Source organism: Hyaena hyaena, unplaced genomic scaffold (assembly GCF_003009895.1).
Source record: "Hyaena hyaena isolate Hyena2069 unplaced genomic scaffold, ASM300989v1 scaffold_28, whole genome shotgun sequence".
Classification (NCBI taxonomy): Eukaryota; Metazoa; Chordata; class Mammalia; order Carnivora; family Hyaenidae; genus Hyaena; species Hyaena hyaena.
In genome coordinates this window covers 3863552-3883024 of record NW_024080660.1, presented here as the reverse complement: position 1 = coordinate 3883024, position 19473 = coordinate 3863552, and the positions used below count along the sequence as shown (strand labels likewise).

At 56.9% G+C, this 19473-nt stretch overlaps 1 protein-coding gene across 3 annotated transcripts in view; it reads right to left on the bottom strand.

Moving 5' to 3' along the window:
* Window positions 1-18966, bottom strand: part of SOX13 (SRY-box transcription factor 13) — a 46301-nt gene extending 27335 nt beyond the window's left edge. For all 3 annotated transcript variants that reach the window (XM_039227496.1, XM_039227495.1, XM_039227498.1), the window contains exon 1: window positions 18403-18966. The gene's annotated coding sequence lies outside the window, so the exon portion shown is untranslated. The remainder of the gene's footprint in view (window positions 1-18402) is intronic.
* Window positions 18967-19473: the final 507 nt, after the last annotated feature.

Sequence of the window (19473 nt, the reverse complement as noted above, 5' to 3'; positions counted from 1 at the left end):
GGCTGGAGACTGGCTACCTTCGGAGAACCCCATGATCACAAAGCCATAATTAACATCACTAATTGAAGTGTCTAGGAAAGGCCAGAGCCAGACAGTGCCAGACCTGCCCCACCAGCTAGAAGGCTGTCCCCTCCATGCCTCCCTCGCCTCTAGGAACAATTAAAGGTTTCCACCTGCCATGCAGAGACAGGTGTATTTAGGATTCCTCAGCAGGGAGGGAAAAGGATCTGGGAGCAGGAAGAGGGGTAGAGACGGAGAGATTAGGTTCCTTCCCTTACAGTCGGTCCCTTGGCCTTCCCGGAAATCCTTTCCTCCCATGTCCCTCTGAGGGTGGTAGTTTCAGGGAAAGCACTGGGCTGACACCTGGTTTCCAGAACAGATCTGCCCCAACTTGCTGTGCACACCGGGGCCAGGCGTCCTACTGCTCCGAGCCTCTCTCAAGGTCCGTGTGGAGAGGACAGCGGTCCAAACGGAAGCTCCAACCCAGAAGGTGTGAGCAGACAGAGGCGGGGGACATGGTGGGGGGTGGGACAGACAGGCCTGGGAGAGGAGGGAAAGGATCAGGGGCTCACCCGTTCACTCCACAGATGCTGGCTGCCGAGGGCCACGTGAATTGCCCCTTTCCTCCTTAAGGAATGACAGACTGGGACCAAAGTCCCATCCAGCCCAAAGATTCGTTTGATATTTCATTTTCTATCACTGGTGCCTTTACTCGTAAATACCGCCCCAGTTTCCACTTAACCAAGAACACATCACAGGGTCCCAGTATCTCTACGAGCTGCCTGTGCTCTGTGGCCAGGCTGACGGCAGCCCGCCACAAGGGACCCATAGGGACTTCCTATGAAAACCAAAAGGCCACTGCCATCTTTGTCCATCTTTGTCCAAAGAGGATGAGAGATGAGCTTCTCCTCCCTGCCCCTGCCTCCCCAGGCCCTCCCTCTGTCTCCATCGGACCATTAGAGCCACTATTTCCCTTCCCCCATAGCCTGCTGCTCTGACCCAGGAGGTGGGGGTCAGTGATGGGGTCACTGCAGGCGCCCAGCTCAAAACTAGCTCTGGTGCTGAGAGAATTTAACCCTCTCCCTCCCAGCTCATGACTACCCACCCTAACAGAACTACATGCATGGAGGGAAAAATCATTGCACCAGACAGACCCAGGTGAGAATTCTGAGTGCACAGTGGAAACAGCACTGGATTTGGAAGCAGAAGTTCTGAGTCTGAGCCCCAGCTCTGAAACAAACTCAGTATGCAATCCTGAGCAAGCCCTAATTCTCTGAGCCTCAGTTTTCTTATCTGTACACTGGGAGAAAAAAACAAACACACACAGCACCAGATTGCTAGGAGCCTCCGCCCAGTGATTTTCTAAAAATGTCAAAGCAACTTCATACGCCTGATGGTTTATAAAGCCCCATACAAGGGGAAGGGATCTGGATGCCTTTAATTCACTGTGGGGCCCAGGAGGCATCCCCCAACCTCCCAAGGTCTCAGTTCTTCCATTTGCACAGGGAGTGAATTATTACTTCTTCTCCTGGAGATAAAAGTTTAAGTGGGAAAGGGCTCCGAGGTCTTTCGATGCCGTGGAAATACAAGAGCCACGAACCCCCTGGTCTCCACCTTCAGGCTGAGCCCGAATCAGCAGAGAGATTGTCACAGCACCTTCCACTTACTGAGCGATCACAACAAGCTAAGCCCTTCACAGGTATTTTCAGCAGCAACAAGACCCATTTTATAGATGAGGCACCTGAAGCCAAGAGGTGGAGGCAGAATCCTATTTCAGACCTGCTTGACTCCAAGTCCAAAACCATAGCGCAAGGGACCTGGAGCAGAGGCTGCTTCCCACAGGCCAGCCAAGCCCAATGAACCCTCTCCACCAGGAGAGCCGGGTGCCAAGGGGACAGCCTTCACTTCCTGCCAGGTCCGTGCCAACAGCTCCCGAGCGGCCCGGGGTCCAAAGGTTGGTTAAAGGCTGTTTATTACCGCGAATCATGACAACTCACCGGCAGCTGGGTTTTGGGAATGTGCTGGTTTCATGCCTCAAGGCAATGCCAACTGCATGTGAATTTCATAGGTTTCACCACAATCGATCCTACCCCCCTGAGTGACCAGTTTAAGGGACGACACTGGGCAAGGGACAAAGATGCCCTGTGACAGTCATCTCTGTCACACCTGGCAACACCCCGTCTGCACTAGTGTGACAAACAAGTTCATTCACCTTCCTGGGCTGCTCCCCAGCACGCACCAGCACGGCCGGGTCTGCACGCTGGGGCCCACGCCCCACCCCTGCTCCAAGCTTCTGGAACACTTGGGGTGGCCGCTCTCACCCCTGCTTCTTTGAGTGAACGGGTCACGCTAGTAACAGAAGAACCGCAGCAATGCTAACAGCAGCAAACACCTGAATAAGATTCCCGCCTGCCAGACGCTGCTCTGAACACTTTCCACATAATCAGTCCCTTTAACTGAATCCTTCCAACACGCAAGCGTGGCTGCGGCATTTTACAGTTGAGGGCTGTGCGGTGAGCCCATGGCACATGGCGAGCGTGTGGCATGTGAAAAAGGAAAACTCTGGAAGGCTGTGTCAGAGTCAACAGCCCACCCCCCCTCCTCCACTCTGGAGGGGTGCTCCTTTCCCTTTCCCAGATCCCAGAGGCCGAGACCCAAGGGAGACCCGAGGGAGGGCTGTGTGCACACCCAGGCAGGCCGGGAGCCCCAACAAGCACGGCCTCAACGACCTCCACACTAGTACCAGCTCCCACACACCGGAACCTTCTCCACTCTGGCCCTGGACCAAGCCCTGGAATACGTACATCACCTCACGGATTCCTTTCAACCTTGTATTTTACGCTCTTCTTGTAGGTGAGAAAACCAGGCTCTAAGAACATTTTTGCCAGAAATCACACAGCTCAGAAGCAGCAGGGCCAGCACTCAGACCTGGGTCTTTCTGTCTCCCCCGTGCACCCGGCCTTCCAACCCAAGGCTGTGGAGGTGGACAAGGGCTCCGTCAGTCCTGGCACCCCGGGGCCAACTCGGCTGCACCACAGCGTAGCTGTTTTCTAGGGGTCGGCCTCCCCGTGCGCAGGGTCTGGTGTTCTCTCCCCCCACCTCACCTCATTCCCTCACAACATGAGGGCTTGGTTACACTAACCCATTCCCCGAGTAGCGTGTCTGTTCAAAAATATATCACACCTGCGGTGCCGGGGTGGCTCAGTCGGTGAAGCAGCCCGACTCTTGACTGTGGCTCAGGTCATGATCTCACGGTTTGTGGCATGGAGGCCCCGGTCAGGCTCGGGACGGACGGCGAGGAGCCTGCTTGGAATTCTCCCCCCCTCCCCCCATCCCTCCCTCCCTCTCTAAATAAATACATAAATAAATAAATAAACTTTTTTTTTAAAAAAGGCATCTAGAGATTAATAATTCTCAATCCTGTACAATATACATGTCAAGAAATGGCACATGCTGGCCTTCCCAGGAAACTCGGCCATACTTATTTACTTGGGCCCTGGCAGGACCAAAGCCGAGGGCAGCCTGGGTCTGGGCAATACCCCTCCCCCATCCCTCCTCCAGGGCCGCCAGCCCACACCCTGGGAGCCCACGAGCCCTGGCAGGGAAGGGAAAGCTGTCTCGATTACCAGATGGTTCAGCATGATGTGAGGCAGCAAAAATGTCTTTGAATGGAAAGGAAAAGAACAGGGTTCTGTTGGAATTTTTCATAGAACAATGAGAGAAGTTTCAGTCTGAATGAATGAGCTAGCCATTCTAAAAGTTCTCTGGAAACATTCTCTGATTCCTCATTGACCTGCTCTGACCTTGGTGGTCTTTGCCTAACTGCCATCTAAGCCACTGCCCCTCTTTTCTACTGTGCAAGGCTCAGGGCTGGTAGCTCGGCCGCCATTGTGCCTTATAGCCCCTGGCACAGAGGGATCCCACTAACAAGTCAACCTAGCAGGACACAGGGGTGGCTAATGAACCCCAAGTCTGGTACCTGGCCCAGGGTACGAGCTCTGTAACACACTTATTGAACTTAACTGCAAGAAATCAAACCTTGTAGTTCATCCTTTCATGGAAAGAGCCTTGAGCTAGCTGGGGAGGAGGATGTCAACTCAGAGAACGGAGGACAAGTAACCCATCTGGGGACTGAGTGGCCATCAGCTGTGTGAGGAAAATAATAATAGCCAAACCTCACAGCTGGAAACGAGGCCCATTCTCTCGCTGCCCAACACCCCTGTTCCCCTCCCACACACACCCCGTACACACATTCTCGGCCCTGGCTCTTTCCAGAGTTCCACAGAAGCTTCTATTCTTCCCGCAAATCTCCCCTTGAACAAAACCACCCAATGGCACCAACCAAGCACCGGGTTGGGATGCAGGTAACTCGAGTGGTTTGCTCTCCCCAAAGCGGCCTGGGCTCCTCCCGGCCTCAGAGGCGAGGGCATCAGGCACCACTGTCCCTGGAGCTGAGAAGCTCCCTCTGCCACTGCAGAGTTCTCTGCCCCTTGGTACCAGGGACCCCCGGAGGACGTCGACCCTTTGAAAAACTAACGGGGCTGCTTCTTGTCAAAGCCGGTTGGGAGGAGAATGAGAAGTCAATGGAAGTCGACTTACGTGAGTGGACAGAAGAAGGGGACTTGCTTCCAGGAAACGGGACCAGTGATGAGTCCAGGGGGGCGTGGAAGCCAGCCGGGGGAGAAGGTGCCACAGACGCTGTTCCTGCCCTCTGCATCATCTTCCGGGACCCCCCCACAACAACCTGCACCCAGGCACCCACAGAGCTCTATCTGTGGCCCGATCTCGTGGCCACCAAGCTCAATTCCATCCGCTCAGCACTTTTGCAGAAAGGGGGTTGGTTTGCTTGTGCACTACTCTTTCCACAGAGGCGGCCATCTTGCCGGCTCCCCTCTTCCGGGGTCTTCTCACACGCCGTTCTTCCCTTGTACGTGTCTTCTCAGACCAACTCTTGAGAAACTACGGTGGCTCTGTTCCGAGCATCACAGCCCTGACCCCACTTCACAGGGAGAAATCTGGAGCCCAAAGCCCAGTGAGCCCGCAAGAGGGAGGGGAGTCCATCATAAATTGTTGACCTGTTCCCTTTCCTGTCTACCCCCCGCCGTGACCCCGAAGAGGCTTCCCCCAACATTGGAGAACAGAATGTGCTTGGCTGGAGGGAGACCTGGGTGTCCTAAGTTGCTAATAACAGATTCTTAATCTGAAAAACAAAATAATAGAAGGCCTGGCCCTTCCCTTCTGCTTCTCTCATCCTCATCACTGCTTCCTGCAAGGCCAAGGAGAGAGAGAAATGCCTCCTTTGGCCACAGAGTGGGAAATCAACTCCTCCCCTCCCCAGGACTCCCAAGGGATCAGTCTCCCCACCAGCTTCACCCTTCACAGGCACAAAAGCCAGGCCCAAAGGAGGCTGTTCTGACAAATGTCTTTATCTCCGTGTCCCCTCTCATCTCTAACTTCACTTTATCCTCCGATCCGCTGAGCGACCTCTAAGTGCCAAGTGCTGTCCACCAGGGAGGAAGGTGCCCCAATCCCCATTCACAGCTGAGAGGTGGCCACCGGGGAGCAGTGGGGGTGTGGGTGGCCCAGGCCTCTTGGGCTCACGCCCACAGCTGGACTCCGGAGGCTGACTCCATTCCCAGTCACCAACCCTGAGTAAGAGCCATGGGGTGGCGGGGGGTGGGGATGAGACAGGAATGGGGAGGCAAAGAGAAGAGCAAACGCCAGAAGCTGCCATCTTTGAAAAGAACAATAGTAAAAAACAAATCTGAACGTTCCCAGGGATAGATTACAAAAATTGTGTTCAGGGTATAGGTTATATGCAAATTGCATGTAAATATGTACATGGCCCTTGGACAAACCCACGTGTCACCGCTGCTCTCTCAGCCAAGCTGGCAGGTGAGGGAGGAAAGGAGGAGAAGGGCAGCCTCTGCCAAGGCGAGCATCCTCCCCGATCTGGTCTCAGGATGGGCTCCGTGGGACTGTCAGGAGCCCCAATGGGCTCCAGACAGCCATCGACACCCCAGCCCTTCCCATCACCAGTTCCTCAAAACCAGTGGCAGGAGGCCAGCCGGGGCAGGAGGCCAGAGGGCTCCGTGGCCAGATCCCAGAGTGGGTGTCCACGTGGTCTGCACAGGGTCAGACATGCCACACAGACCAGCACGGGACTAGGGAGCCCGCCACTTGGAGGAGCCCCTGTCTCTGAATCTCGGGGTCCTCATCCACTAAATGGGGGGTCAGATACTCTCTGCCCTCCCCAACTCACAGGGTCTCTCAGGCACCCAAAGACAATCCGCCTGGAAAGAGGCACACGGTGGAGACGCAGTGGATGCCGGGCTGTGACAAAGTGTCTGACTCCACATCTGGATTTGAAACTGCAGCAAACATGACCAGGGTGGCCGTCATCACCCTCATCTGACTCTATTGCCACAGCAACACAGCACTCCCGTCTTCTCCTAGGAGGGATCAAAACAGTCCTTCCCAAGTTGCAGATGGAAAGAGTAAGGCCCCAAGACATGAAGTGACAAGCCTGAGGGCAGGCAGGGCCTCGGCTCCGGCTACCCATTAACCCCCAGACACCAGCGCAGCAGTCAGAGGAAGATGCTAGCGGCCCTGGGGGGCTTCATCCCCACAGGAAAGGCAGGACAGGGCCCCCCCTGCCTGACGCACAGGGAGGGACAGCTGGGCTGAACATATGGGCTGCAGCCCTGGGGTCAGCCAGTGCCTCCTTCAGCCCCGCAGGTCTAGACGGTGCCCGAGGAAGGCCACTGCTGCTCCTTTGGATCCTGGGCCTCCCGGCCTCACTGACCTGCCCAGGAAAGGGGCAGCCTGGCCATTTCCAATTTGACAATCATGGAAGGAGGAAGACAGACCACCATTTCCATGTGACAGATAGAGAAACCAAGTTCCAAAAAGGCTTATGCCATGGACAAGACAGAATAATCCTGACACCTCCCTTTACTGTGCAACTGCTCTGCATCACCGCGTGGCACACCTTCTTCTAGAATCCTCACGATAAGCTGCCATAAGGGAGATACTCTTACCCCACTACATGGATAAGAAAAAGGCAGCTCAAAGAAATTAAGCAAGGGGCACCTGGGTGGCTCAGTCGGTTAAGTGTCTGGCGACGGCTCAGGTCATGATCTCGTGGTCCGTGGGCTCAAGCCCCGCATCTGGCTCTATGTTAACAGCTCAGAACCCGGAACCCGCTTTGAATTCTGTGTCTCCCTCTCTCTCTGCTCCTCCCCCACTCACGCTCTGCCTCTGCCTCTCAAAAATGAATAAATATTTTAAAAAAAGGAATTAGGCAAAATGGCCCAATATTGAGACTCAAAATCCGAAAGCTACAAATCCAGAAGTTTCTGACTGTACAGCTCCAGGGTGTTTTCACTGAGCTATTCCTGCTTCTAAACTGAAAACTATTCCAGACTGAGACTGAGTTATTCATAAGGTGTCGGTGTGGAGAGGAGGAAGAAGAAAGGTACAAAATGATGACCAAAATTGGCACCTAAACCCAGAGCAAGCTAAGGATGAGCCTGAACTGAATAGTGTTCAGTCTGGCCCGGGCCACCCCCTCCAACCCAGCCCTCGCTGTCATCCCCACAATCTGTAAGGCATGCACAAACTCGTACTTTGACACCACGGGGCTCTGAATGGTGCAGTGCCCCTGCCTAGAAGGCCCTTCCTATATTCTTGGCCAGAAAACTCCTGCACGTCACTCAAAGCCCAGCTCAACTGTTGCCCTTTCTTTAAAAATCACTCCCCAATAACCCCAGAAGAGATGATCGCTCCGCCAGGGCATCTTTGAGACCCCTGGTCTCTAATCCTTGACTGGACGGCAATTACGTGTTCAGGTCCTGGCCAGGTTCACACCCCAGGGACAGGGACAAGACCAGCCTTCTATAATGCAGCCCTTAAAATTCGAGATACCTCACCGAGCACCTCTTCACACTTAACAATCATAGCAGCCCCGCGAGGCAGTGACTATTATCACTCCCACATTACAAATGGGGAAACTGAGACTCAGACAGGTTAAGTCACTTACCCAAGACCACACAGGCAGTCTGGCTCCAGAGTCTGCCTGCCCAGGCTGGTACTGTCTTGCCTCCCCATCGCCAGTGCAGTGCCTGGTACGCTAGGTGCTCTGTAAAAGTTCGTTGCATAAAAAGGGTAGAGAGGGAGGGGGGTATTGGCGCACCCCGGCTGCCTCCAGCCCCGAACCCCACCCGGAACTCCTTGGCCCCGGATATCCCTACTTCTGGTCCCACCTCTGACATCTACCACTTCCTTCTTCCCCAGACCTCCAGGTGCTTTTCCTATGCCCCATCCGTTTCTTCCTTGAGCGTCCCAGCAGGGGTGAAGGGTCCTGCTGTCTTTCCAGCGGGAAACTGAGACCCACAGAGGCCTCGTGGCCAACAGATCTGTTCAGAGACAGGCCCCCTGCCCGTGGGGCTCGCGCCTCGTATGGACTGGTTTTACCTCTGCCTCCAGCAAGAAAAAGCAAGCAGCAAGTTGCAGCGGGAGTGTGGGGGTCAGCACCTGCCCTTTCCCCGCTGCCAGCACCCCCTGGCTGACCTGACTGCTGGTCTCTGGCTGGGCCTGAGAGCAGGGGAGGGGGGGGTGGCCAGGGAGGAGGAGACAAGAAGCCCTTTGTGTCTGCGGGGCTCCTGAGACACCTGTTCTCCTCCTGCCTGCCTGTGGCCTCCCTCCCTCCTGGCCGGCCTGTGTGCGGCCTTGTTTATCCTGCAGCCCCGGCAGCCAGGCCCAGCCTGCCCCCGGCGTGGGGCACCGGCGGCCCCTGCCAGCACCTGCCCGGTCCTGGCAGCCCCAGGGGCTACGGGCCAAGCACAATCACCCTGCTGTTGACACAGTTGTTGATCAGGAGGGCAGGGAGGGACGGGAGAGGAGGAAAGCCATAGCGAAGGCATTTAACACCAGCCTGGCTAATTTGCAGTTGGTCCTGGCAATCCTTCCTACCAACCCCCCCCCCCCCGCCCCCAGCGGCCTGGGAGAGGCTTTGGCTTCCAATCCCGGGCCGCCTGGGCCACCTGGGCCGCAGAGCGGAGTCCCGCCTGAACCCGCAGCACCATACCGCAGGGCAGCCGCCGCCACACCACTCAGAGTACCAGCAGCCTCTCTCTAGCCGCCCTGTCTTCAAATGCCTAGCACTCTCCCTCCCTCCAAAGTCCTGATGCCCCCTCGGGCCCTGGTGAGGGACAGGACCAGCTGTCATGCCCTCGGAGAGCCAGGTAGGGCCCCTGGTTGACGAGGAAGGATCTGTCCCTACAACCTTCTCTTCTCTCTGAGTTGTTCTTGCCAAGCGATCTCCTCCGCACCCTCCAGGTCTCTAGGTTTCCTCTTACAGGGAGCCTTCCCTGACTGCCCAACTCTGATTGCGGTGCCCTCCAGGGGGGGTGCCCCCGTAACACTCCACCCTGCATCACCCCACCCTGGCTTTTGTCAGGCTGTATCGGCTGATGACTTACTTCCCTACACCTTCCTCACCAAGCAGTGCGGGGCTGTGCTGGTCTCCTAGCCCCAGCGAAGCAGGTCACAGCCCAGCCGCGAGGTAGGTGCTCCCCACGGGCCCGCTGAGCGGCTGCGTGAACGGAGCAGGCCCCCACAGGCCCGAACATCCACTCCACCTCCGCCCCGAGTTCCCTCTCTGACAGTCACCTCCTGGATTAATAAGGCCCTGTGGCTGGTTATAAAGGCTTCAAGAATTACCCACCAGCACATGAACTTAGGTTGGTAAATCCACTTAGCCAGTTATCTCCTCAGAGATCAAAAACAGGATCTTGAAGGACAGGGACGGGTGAGTTTTGAGCACGAAAGAGGGAGACAGGAGGGCAAGGACTCAACGAAGACCCTGTGGGTCGGAGGCCAGCAGAAGGCCATAAGAGAGGCTGTTGTGAGGCCAGGCAGGAACTCCCCTCTCCTCATACACATCCCCCTTCAGTCTTCCCCGCCCCTTCCCTTCCAGGTCTCCCAAATCCAGGGCCTTAACTGGGGAAGCAGGAGGTCCCTCGCTGCTATGGACAACTGGCTTCTACAGCCACTGGTCCCAACAGGACTCAGGCTCTGCGGGTGGGTAGCAGTCCAGCTACACAGACCCTCACTCAACACCCAAAGCACGCACACCCACACTCCCAACTGGCCCTCCCCTCATTTCTGGTTCCCCAAGCTCCAAGTCAATCAGTGCCCAGAAACGGGCAACAAAAAGCCAAATCACCTCCAAATTTGGGGCGTTCTGTTGAGGAGAATGGATCTAAGGCCAGGCAGAGCTGCCAGAAGAGAAGTGAACTTACATTCTGGAAACCATAGATCCCTGATGTTCTGACCAGTTCCAACAAGGCCATCATGTACAGTCGTGCAGACTGAGCACTGCACAACCCTAAGAGTCCCATGCACCCAGGCTTCTATACTTAGCACAACTTAGATGGCAGTCAAGCTCATCCCTTGACGTCCTCAGATTACCAGAAAGTTCTCCTGTTACCCACCTCTATTCCAGGCAAGATGTGACAAAGATCCCCTCCCTCTGTTCTTTGACCTGTTTCCCAGCTAGGGTACCTTCACTCCAACTAAGAGAGGCCTCCCCCTCTCTGCCCCACCAGCTCCAGCTAAGGGACCCTATGACTCCATCACTAACTCTTTGCCTACCCACTCTGTTCTTTCTCCAGCCCCTCACCCTGGCCGGACTCCCAGCATCCTCCACTCCAGAGGAGCGGGATAGGGCTGCAGTCCAGGCTCCCAAGGACATAGAGGCAACTGAATTTACGGAGAGGAAATCAACACTAACTGCTGCTCTGCCCCTCCCCAGGTAGAATGGAACCGAAACCCCAATCCTTTGTCAGGCACCAGAGGCTCTGGAGCCTTGAAGGTCATGAAGGAGGGACCAGAGGAGGGCCTCCCTCCGGCTCTCCTTGGTCTCACAGTCCATTCTCTCCTTTCCTTCTTGAGGCTGGTCTCCCTGGGGCTCTCAGAAGCACTTCCTGGTCTCCCAGAGACCAGAGGGGCTAACCAAGGTCTCTAGAACACAGCACCGCTACCCCGGTTGCCTAAGCACAAGGACACGCAGGCACACAAGCACGCCCTCGCCAACCAGCCAGGGAAAGGGGGGGCCAGGTCAGCCGGAGAAACAGCAGGGGCTGGAGGGACCACTCCCTCTCTTTTCAACAGCTCCCTATTCATTCTCCCCTCCCCTCACCCCACCTGCCTCCTAGTCATACCTGCACCCAGGCCTCCTCCCAGCCCCTCCCCAGGAACCTTTCACTCTCCCTTCCTTCCCCACCCCACCCACCCCTCCAGGGACAGGCCTGGCACTGAAGCCTCATCGGGATAAAGGAATGACTTCAGCTCCTTCAGCAGGGCTAGGGGCGGTTTCTAGAACTTCACACCCGGCAGTCAGAACACTCCCCTCTCCCTCCCCTCTGAGGGGTGCACAGGGCCTGCCTGGCTTAGCCCATGCAGCCAGGCAAGAGTTAACTCTTTTGAGTCAGCGTGAGGGCAGCTGAAGGCCAGAATTACTCCCTCTGCTGCCTCCTCCCAGGTGCCAGGGCCAACAGGAGGGCAGGGGCCGGGGCGGCCTGTCCTCGGGAGAGGGCTGCTTCTCACGTTCACACTCTCACCCCTCCTGCCAGACACCTGGGGGTCCTCCAGAGAAGGAGCACTGCCTACTCTTCTGTTCCAGTGTGTGGCAGGCTCTGGATAGATTTTAAACCCTTCTCATTCTGATTACAAAGGCAATGCATGGTGTCGGACTTTTGGAAACTATAGAAAACACAGAAATGAGGATAGAAATAGGAGGCACAATTTTAAGAAAAGGAGTCAGCAAAGGATGGTGGTCTAGCTGGGGATGGGTCTGCTGGGCCTCCTAGCCCACTGCCCTCCCCCCCCCCCCGGGGGCTCCTTCAGATGGCGGGACCCAGACCCCCTGGAATCGGCAGCCAGCGGCGGGGCGCCTCTTGCGTGCCAAGGAGCAGGACCCAGCCCCTTGGAGGGGGGATGGGAGAAGGCCTGGACCAAGGCCCTCTGGGAACTAGTTTTCACCCCATCCAGTTCCACAGGCTGCACATTCCATTCTGATTCAAGCAGGGGGTGGGGACTGGGGGAGGTAAGGCCGAGGGGAGGAGAACAGTCTGGCCTCCTCTGGGGCGGGTCCCCCAGGGAGCTCCAGGCCTGGCAGGGATCAGGCCTAAACCGCCAGGGCGGGGGAAGAGAGCCTGAGCGTTCCTGCCTGCTCTGCGGCCCCTTCCTGTTCTCTCTTCAAACCAAAGCACTGAAACCCTACCTTGGACACGTCCCCAGAAGATACAGGGGACAATGAGGGGGTAACACTAAGCCTCTCCCCACTCCCAACCTGGCCACAATCCCCCCCGGGGTGTTTAAAGGTACTGCAGTGGGAGGAGTCTGAAGACTGTGTGGAGGGAAGCGAATGCAGGTTTGCGGTGTGTGTCAGGCTTCCCAGAGCGGCCGAAGGGGCCTGGGTAGAGGATGCTACTGAAGAAAAATGTGGAAGCGGGAGATCCGGTCCACATCTCTTCCTCTACCACCTCACACACACTTCTCCCCTGAAAACACACCCCTGAGTGGACACCACAACCTCTGCGTACACCTCTCAGCCCCGGCTGCGCGCTCTCCCGGCCCAGGCCCTTGGGCACCCTTAGGACTGAGATGCTGAGCACATCTTGGGCCATGCCCAGCCCTCGGATTTGCCTGCAGACAACCTTGGGAGGCGGTGACGGAACCCCAGACACTTACTCCTCACCGCACAGCCTCTTGGAGGTCTGACCGCTGTCAGTATTCCATGTCTGGGTCCTTCTAGATCTCCCCTCCACCCCACAGCACCTAGTGGGATGGGGGTGGGGGGGGCCGGGGCCACAGGGCCACTGGCTCCTCCTCCTAAATGAGGCAGGATCCAGGAGCAGAGGGTCTTCCTAAATAAAGCAGGGGCAGGAAGGCCAAGAACATGTCTGGAGTAGCAGGTGGTAACTTCGAGGTTCTACGCTACGGGCCACACGGTATAGGCAACAACCTTTTCCTAAGGGAGCCCCGGGGGCCTCCACCACCCCGAGATTTGGGCAGGAATGGCCTCAGGGGTCTCTGGCTAGATCCACGAGATAGAACAGGCGCTCGGGGCCCAACTGGACACCCTACTCTACTCCGCCCGCTCTTAGGAGGAAACCGCCACGTCATTGCTGCTCAGAAAGAGTATCTGAGTTTTGTAAAGAAAACAGTCACTCGGCCAGAGAAGCAAGCAGAGCTTGGAGGTAGCCCTGCTGGGCTGGCCTGTAACAAATCTCCTAATCGAGGCTTTCCGAGGAGCTGGAAGGAGGGCTCCGAGGAAGAGGCAGCCAAAACGGAGGCAACCCAAGCAAAGACCCCATCCAGAGCACATCCTCCTGGGAGCAGGAAGACGGGGGCGGGGGGGAATGACAGGAGAGGTGAAAGCAAGACTCCACGGGCCCTGTGACAGCCTTCCTGGCTGACATACCCAGGTTCCAGAAAGGGGACTCGCAAAGGGTGAGGACCTTGGCGAGTTTGGACAGGAGCGAGCCCTCGTAAGCAAACACTGAGCACAAAAATAATTCCCATTCAAAGCACGATTTACTGTGGGCCTGGCTGGGCCTTCCCAGCACAGAGCCCTTTTCAAAGGCTCCCCTTTACCTCTGAATGTGGCAGGGGGAGGGGAGCACAGGCATGGCGGTATTTGAATTCCACGCTTTCCCAGAGGCTTCCTGGCAACCTGCCCAATAAAGGGTGATCTCAAAGCGCCCCCAGAGAGGAGTAAACCTGTGTAGAATGTTAGCTCCGCAAGGGCAAGGATGTTAGGTCCTCTGGAGAGTAGGCCTCTCACGCAAACACTTATCCGGGAACAGCTCACTCAGACCCATACCATTCACGGCGTGCCACTGAAGACTTCAGAAGTAAGCATTGTTGCTGTTATTGTCCCATTTCACAGATGGGAAAACAGAGGCTCGGAGCCGTCAAGTGATGACTATTTCTCCCAGCTCTAAATCCTTCCTAGATCCATCATGTGGCCCAGAATCTGCTAATTATGAGCGTAGCAAAGTGTTCAGAATGGGGTTCTCCCCACTAAGGAAAGACAGGGTGAGGAGGAAGCTGGAAAGGGGGACGCCTCTCAAGCCCAAGCAGCACTGGAAATCGCCCTTCATCACCATTGACCCCAATACTCCCGATCACAAAATCTGAGCTGGGGGGATAGAATGCCCTCCCGGGGCACGAGCAGAGAGCAGAGAGTGGTTAGTGAGATCTGCTGGCTTCACTTCCAAGAACAATCTCCCCTCGGCCCACCCTACCTCAACTGCAGCCCACCCTACCTCAATTCCAGCCCGCCCTACCTCAAATTCCTAATCAGCCTCCTAGTTAGCCCCTTCCATTCTCGCTCCTCTCCAAACTATCCTCTATTAGCAGCCAAAGCGACCTCTCTTTTTTACATTTTTTTCCCACTTACAAAAGTAATTCATGACCATCATAGAAGACTGGAAAAATCAATAAAAGATGAAGGAAATAAAAGTCACCCCATTGTCGAGCATCTGGAATTAGCTCTGTAAACATTTCGAGGCAGCCTCTGAATCTTTTTATGTATGTGTGCAGGCTGGGCATGTGTATACATACAATTTTGTAGGGGCGCCTGGGTGGCTCAGTCTGTTGGGCAGCTAACTTTGGCTCAGGTCATGATCTCATGGTTCGTGGGTTCAAGCCCCATACTGAGCTCTGTGCTGACAGCTCGGAGCCTGGAGCCTGCCTCAGATTCTGTGTCTCCCTCTGTCTCTGCTCCTCTCCTGCTCACGCTGTGTCTCTCTCTCAAAAATAAATAAACATTTAAAAATTTTTTTTAATTTTTTATTAAATTATAATTATCTGTACAAAATTAGTGCTGTACCATATAGCTTTATATAGGTTCTCTTACACTTTTTATTATAAACATTTTCCAAATTATAAGCTGCTCTTTTTTTACCTACGCTTTCTGGGTTTGCGTTTGTGTGGTATGGTTGATATGTGCACTATACTCAGAAAGGACAAACAACATTCTGGAGCCAAAACACCATCTTTCCTCCATCCCAACCCACCCCTCCCCCCATCATCTCCCTCCCCTGCGGGCAACTCTGATGACCTGTTTCTTGTATACTAAACAATCTGTTAAAATCATAAATCAGATCAAGTCACTCCCCTACTTAAAACTCTCCCACGTCTCCCCATCGCTCTGCCCATAAAATGCAGGCTCCTCACCAGTCCTACCGCGACCTGTGTGACCAGGCTCTTGCCTTCCTCTCATTTCTCCTCCTCTGGCCACATTGCTGTTGCAAAATTTGATCTGGCCTCAGGGATGCTTCATCTGCTGTTCCCTCAGCCCAGAATCCTTTCTTTGGGTCTTGGAGGCTGGCCTCTTATCCTCAGGGCTCCCGCTCAGCCATCCTCCACGCAGGATGCAGGGCAGGCGGCTTTCACTGGCTTCCAATCTAGGGCCACCCCTGCCTGCCTCCAAGCGCACATCCTCTAGCGCGGGGCCCTGTTGTGTTTCTTCCACATCACACAGGGCCTAATGTGGTCTTGGTTACTTATTTCAAGTTATCTCTTGCCTCCCGCTAGACCGAAGGCTCCATGAGGGCACACACACTACCTGTCTTGTTCACCCCTAAAAGCCACGCTGCCTAGCACGTAATACGTTTTCAACAAATTTCTATTGAAGGAATGAAAGGGGGGACTGAGGCGCCGGTGCTGGTTCTCATCACTGAAAACAGCCCACGGGTAGGATCTCCAAGCACTAACCTGGCCACCGTCCCCCATGCCCGGGGTGGGGGCTAGGTAGGGTATCAGAGAAAGAGGAGCCCATTGTCTGAGGCGGCATCCACCTGCTGCTTTCTTCCCTCCTGTCACCCAGCTCATCCCTTACTGGCGCTGTGCATTTGCAGAGTGTCCAGAATCAGACCAGGGGCCTGTGACAAACCCAAACTCCTAGAAAATACTCTAACTGCAAGTGCAAAGTTGAAGATGAAACTTCACATCCAGTCCTCCCAGGCAGCCGTGATATTCCCGGTTCCCAAGTGAGCCCCAGCAGCAGGTGACCCAGACGCTGCCCAGGGAGCGGAGCTCCCCCAGGAACAGCCTAGCCCAATCCCACCTGACTCCCCTCCCCTACGTACCCCTTCCCTACGGGGCCCCAGACACCTGGGCTCCTCTCTCCAGAAATTCACCCAGCTCCAGAGACACAAATGCACATCCAATCCTGAGCCAGCAGCCAAAGCCAGGATCCTCAGGGGACAACCTTCCTTCCTGGGGCCTGATTTCCACGGAGAGAAGACTGCAGGTGGGCCAAGATTAATTTTTAAGAATGAGGAAAAGGAGGGAATAAAATGCTTTTCATAAAAACTGTGAAATAATGGGGGGGAGCATGAGGGGAGGTGATAAAAGACTTAACAAGACGGAAGTAGGCAAGGAGTAGGGAGAATCAGAAAAGTCAGTGTTAGGAGAGGGTGGGAAGAAGGGAGAGGCTTCTTCTCTCCCAGAAGTGGACAATTGTTATAATGGATTAAAGGAGCACAATCCCAAAGTGCCCTTCTGGGCTTTGTACAGTTAAGTCATAATGACAATAACATCTGACATTTCTCCAGCACTTACTATGTGCCTTGTTCTTTGAGACTCAGACGAGCAAACTGAGGCACAGAGCAGTAAGATTAAATCACTCAAGATCAAGTTGCCGGTGGCAGGATCTAGGATCTACCTCCAGAGCCCCTGGCTTTTAACCACTGAGCTAGTGGTCCCACTGGGGGGAGGAGGGGTCCCTTTCCTTTTGGAGTTCATGCCTCCCAAACCATTATCGCTTAACTGATTATTAGATGCCAGCCTCAAAGATATGTACATAATTCTGCCCATTCCGCAGAGGGGAAATCCTGTAAAAGTTAAAGGACTCGCCTGAGCTCATGCTGCCCATAGGAGGGGAATTAAAACCAAAGTGCGCTGAACCCAGCATCTGGAGCACTACTTCCTAAGGGAGCACTACTTCCTAAGGGAGCACTGTAGAAACCCGATCTCGAAACTCCGCCCAGAACCGCAGCATCTCCTCTGGCTTTGGCCAGACCCCTTCGCCAGTGCCGCGGCGCCCTGCCCGGAAATTCCCACAGAGTCACAGCTAACTTCCCAGGAAAACTCCTCGGCTTCCTCCTAGCCCCTGTCACGGAGGCGGCAGCCAAGAACGCCGCTGGAGTCCTTGCAGCTGCCGACGGCCCTCCCGGGGGCGGGAGCCGCCGCTCGTGCGCTCGGGGTCCTCCCGGAAAGGTCCAGGGCTGAAGTTCAAAATGCACTTCCCGCCCAGGCCCGGCTCGCGGCCCCGCGCGGGACTCTCTAGCAGCCCCCACGTCTCTCGCCCTGCGGGGCCCCGGATAAGTCACGGAGCCCCTCCAGCCTGCAAGGCCAGGCGGGCAGCTGGGAAAATCCCGCGGGCCACCCCGACGCGTCCGGGGACTCGCAGCAGCCGACGCGCGCGCACACGCGCGCACACACACACACACACACACACGTGTGGGTGTGCGCGCCCGCTGGTGTGTGCGTGTGTCACAGCCGCCGGCGTGTGTGTGTGTGTGTGTGTGTGTGTTTACGTACGGAACGCGCGGGGTGGGAAAACAATGGCGAGCCGCTGGGAACAGAGCGAAGGGCCCCCTCCCCACATCTCCGCCTCCCTACCCCCAGGCAAGATTCGCTTTGCCGGGAAATCAGGATGCGGAGATTCACCTCCGACAGCCAAGGCGGGAGGTGGGGGCTGGGAAGGAGGAGGCCAGGGTGGGAGGTGGGAAGGGGTGAAACAGGAGCGGCCGGAGCAGAAAACAAACAGGATGCAGCGCCCGGCGGGTCCGCTGGGGTGCGAACCTGACAGGGTGGGAAGGACTGCGTGGCCGGCCCCACGCACCGCACCAGCCAGGGCGGGGGTGGGTCTGCGTTTGGGCGCCCGCACCCGAGTCCCACGCGGGGCGCGCACAGGTCGCCTCCGCTTCCCGCTGGGAAATCCTCAAACTGGGCGCCTAGACAGGCTGGTGAGAAAACCCCAGTGACCGTGCCCTCGGCCGGTCGGTGAGGGGGGGGTGCACCCCAAGCCTGGCTAAGCGTGGTGCGCACAGCCCCCCCCCCCTCCACAACCCGCCAAGGCCTTACCGGGCTGCCACCCCTCTGCGGAGGGACCCGGGTCTGCCCGAGAGGAGCCGCCGCTGGCCGGCGTTTTGAGGGGTAGGTGGGGGTCCGTTCCTTCGCGAAAAACTTTGCAAAGGATCGAAACTCGCAGAGACGAGAGCCGGCGTGTGCCCAGAAACGCGGGGGCGCGAGTGTCAAACTTCGGAGGGCTGGGGAGCGGGGCGCAGCGGCGTGCTGCGGGCGCAGGGGGGGCGCACTTACTACTCGGCCAGGCGCCGGGCTCGGGGCTCCGCGCTGCTGCTCCTGCTCCTCCTCCGACCGGGTCCTCGCGGCTGGCAGCCCGGGCTTCCCGCTCACATGCCCCGGCGATGCAGCTGACCGGCGTGCGGGGCTGGGGCGGCCAGGCTGGGAGGAGGCACGCCCCCCGCCGTGGGCCGGGGAGTCGCTCGGGGCTCGTGGCCACCCTGGGTCCGCGCCGCACCGCCGGCCGCCGTCCCGGGCGGAGAGCTCGGTTCCGGCCGGGCGGCGCCCTCCGCCGAGCCAGGCCTCTCTCTGCACTCTGCCCTCTGCCCTCTGCTCGCGGCCGTCTCCCTGCCTTCCGCGGTCCTGCTCCCGGACTCGCCGGGACGTTGCGCCGGCCCGCCCGCCCGGCTCTCCGGCTCCGCGCGCGGGCTCGGTCCCGAACCAGGGCCTCGGCGGCTGGCCGCTGGGCCCGGGCTCAGACCCGGGCTCGCCGCTCCTGGCCCGGGGTTCCGGGACCCGCCACTTGCACAGTTCAGTTCAAGCCGGGACCGGGAGCAGGGCGCTCGCAGCTCGCTGCTGCGAGGCGACTCCACAGCCTCAGAGGAGAAAGAGGGAGGGAGACAGAGAGCGGGCAGGGGGAGGAGGAAGGAGGAAGGGTGGGGAGATGGAGAAGGAGGGAGGGACAGAGTTCCCTCCTCCTCCCTGCAGCCAGGTCCATCCAGGCATCCACAGCTGGAAACCTCTGTCGGAAAGGGGAGGGCGGCGGGGGTGGGCGAGAAGAGAAGAAAGAGGTGGGTTCCGCCCCCTCCCACTGCTCAGGTATGAGGGTCGCTAACCGAGGATCTTCGCTCCTTGAAGCAAGACCCAAGACGTTGTCCATCCAACTCCGACCTCCTCACCCTCCAGCCAGCCAGGATTTCGGGTTTCAGACCCTGTTTCTGAACCTCCCTTAGGACCCTCACCCCACCTGCAGCTACACTGCTTCCTAATGCCTCAGACCATTCTCGAGTCCTGGCATCTGGTACTCTCTCAAGTGCTCTTTTTTTGTTTTTGTTTTTTTTTTCTTGAGCTGTTCTATATAAAGGAGTG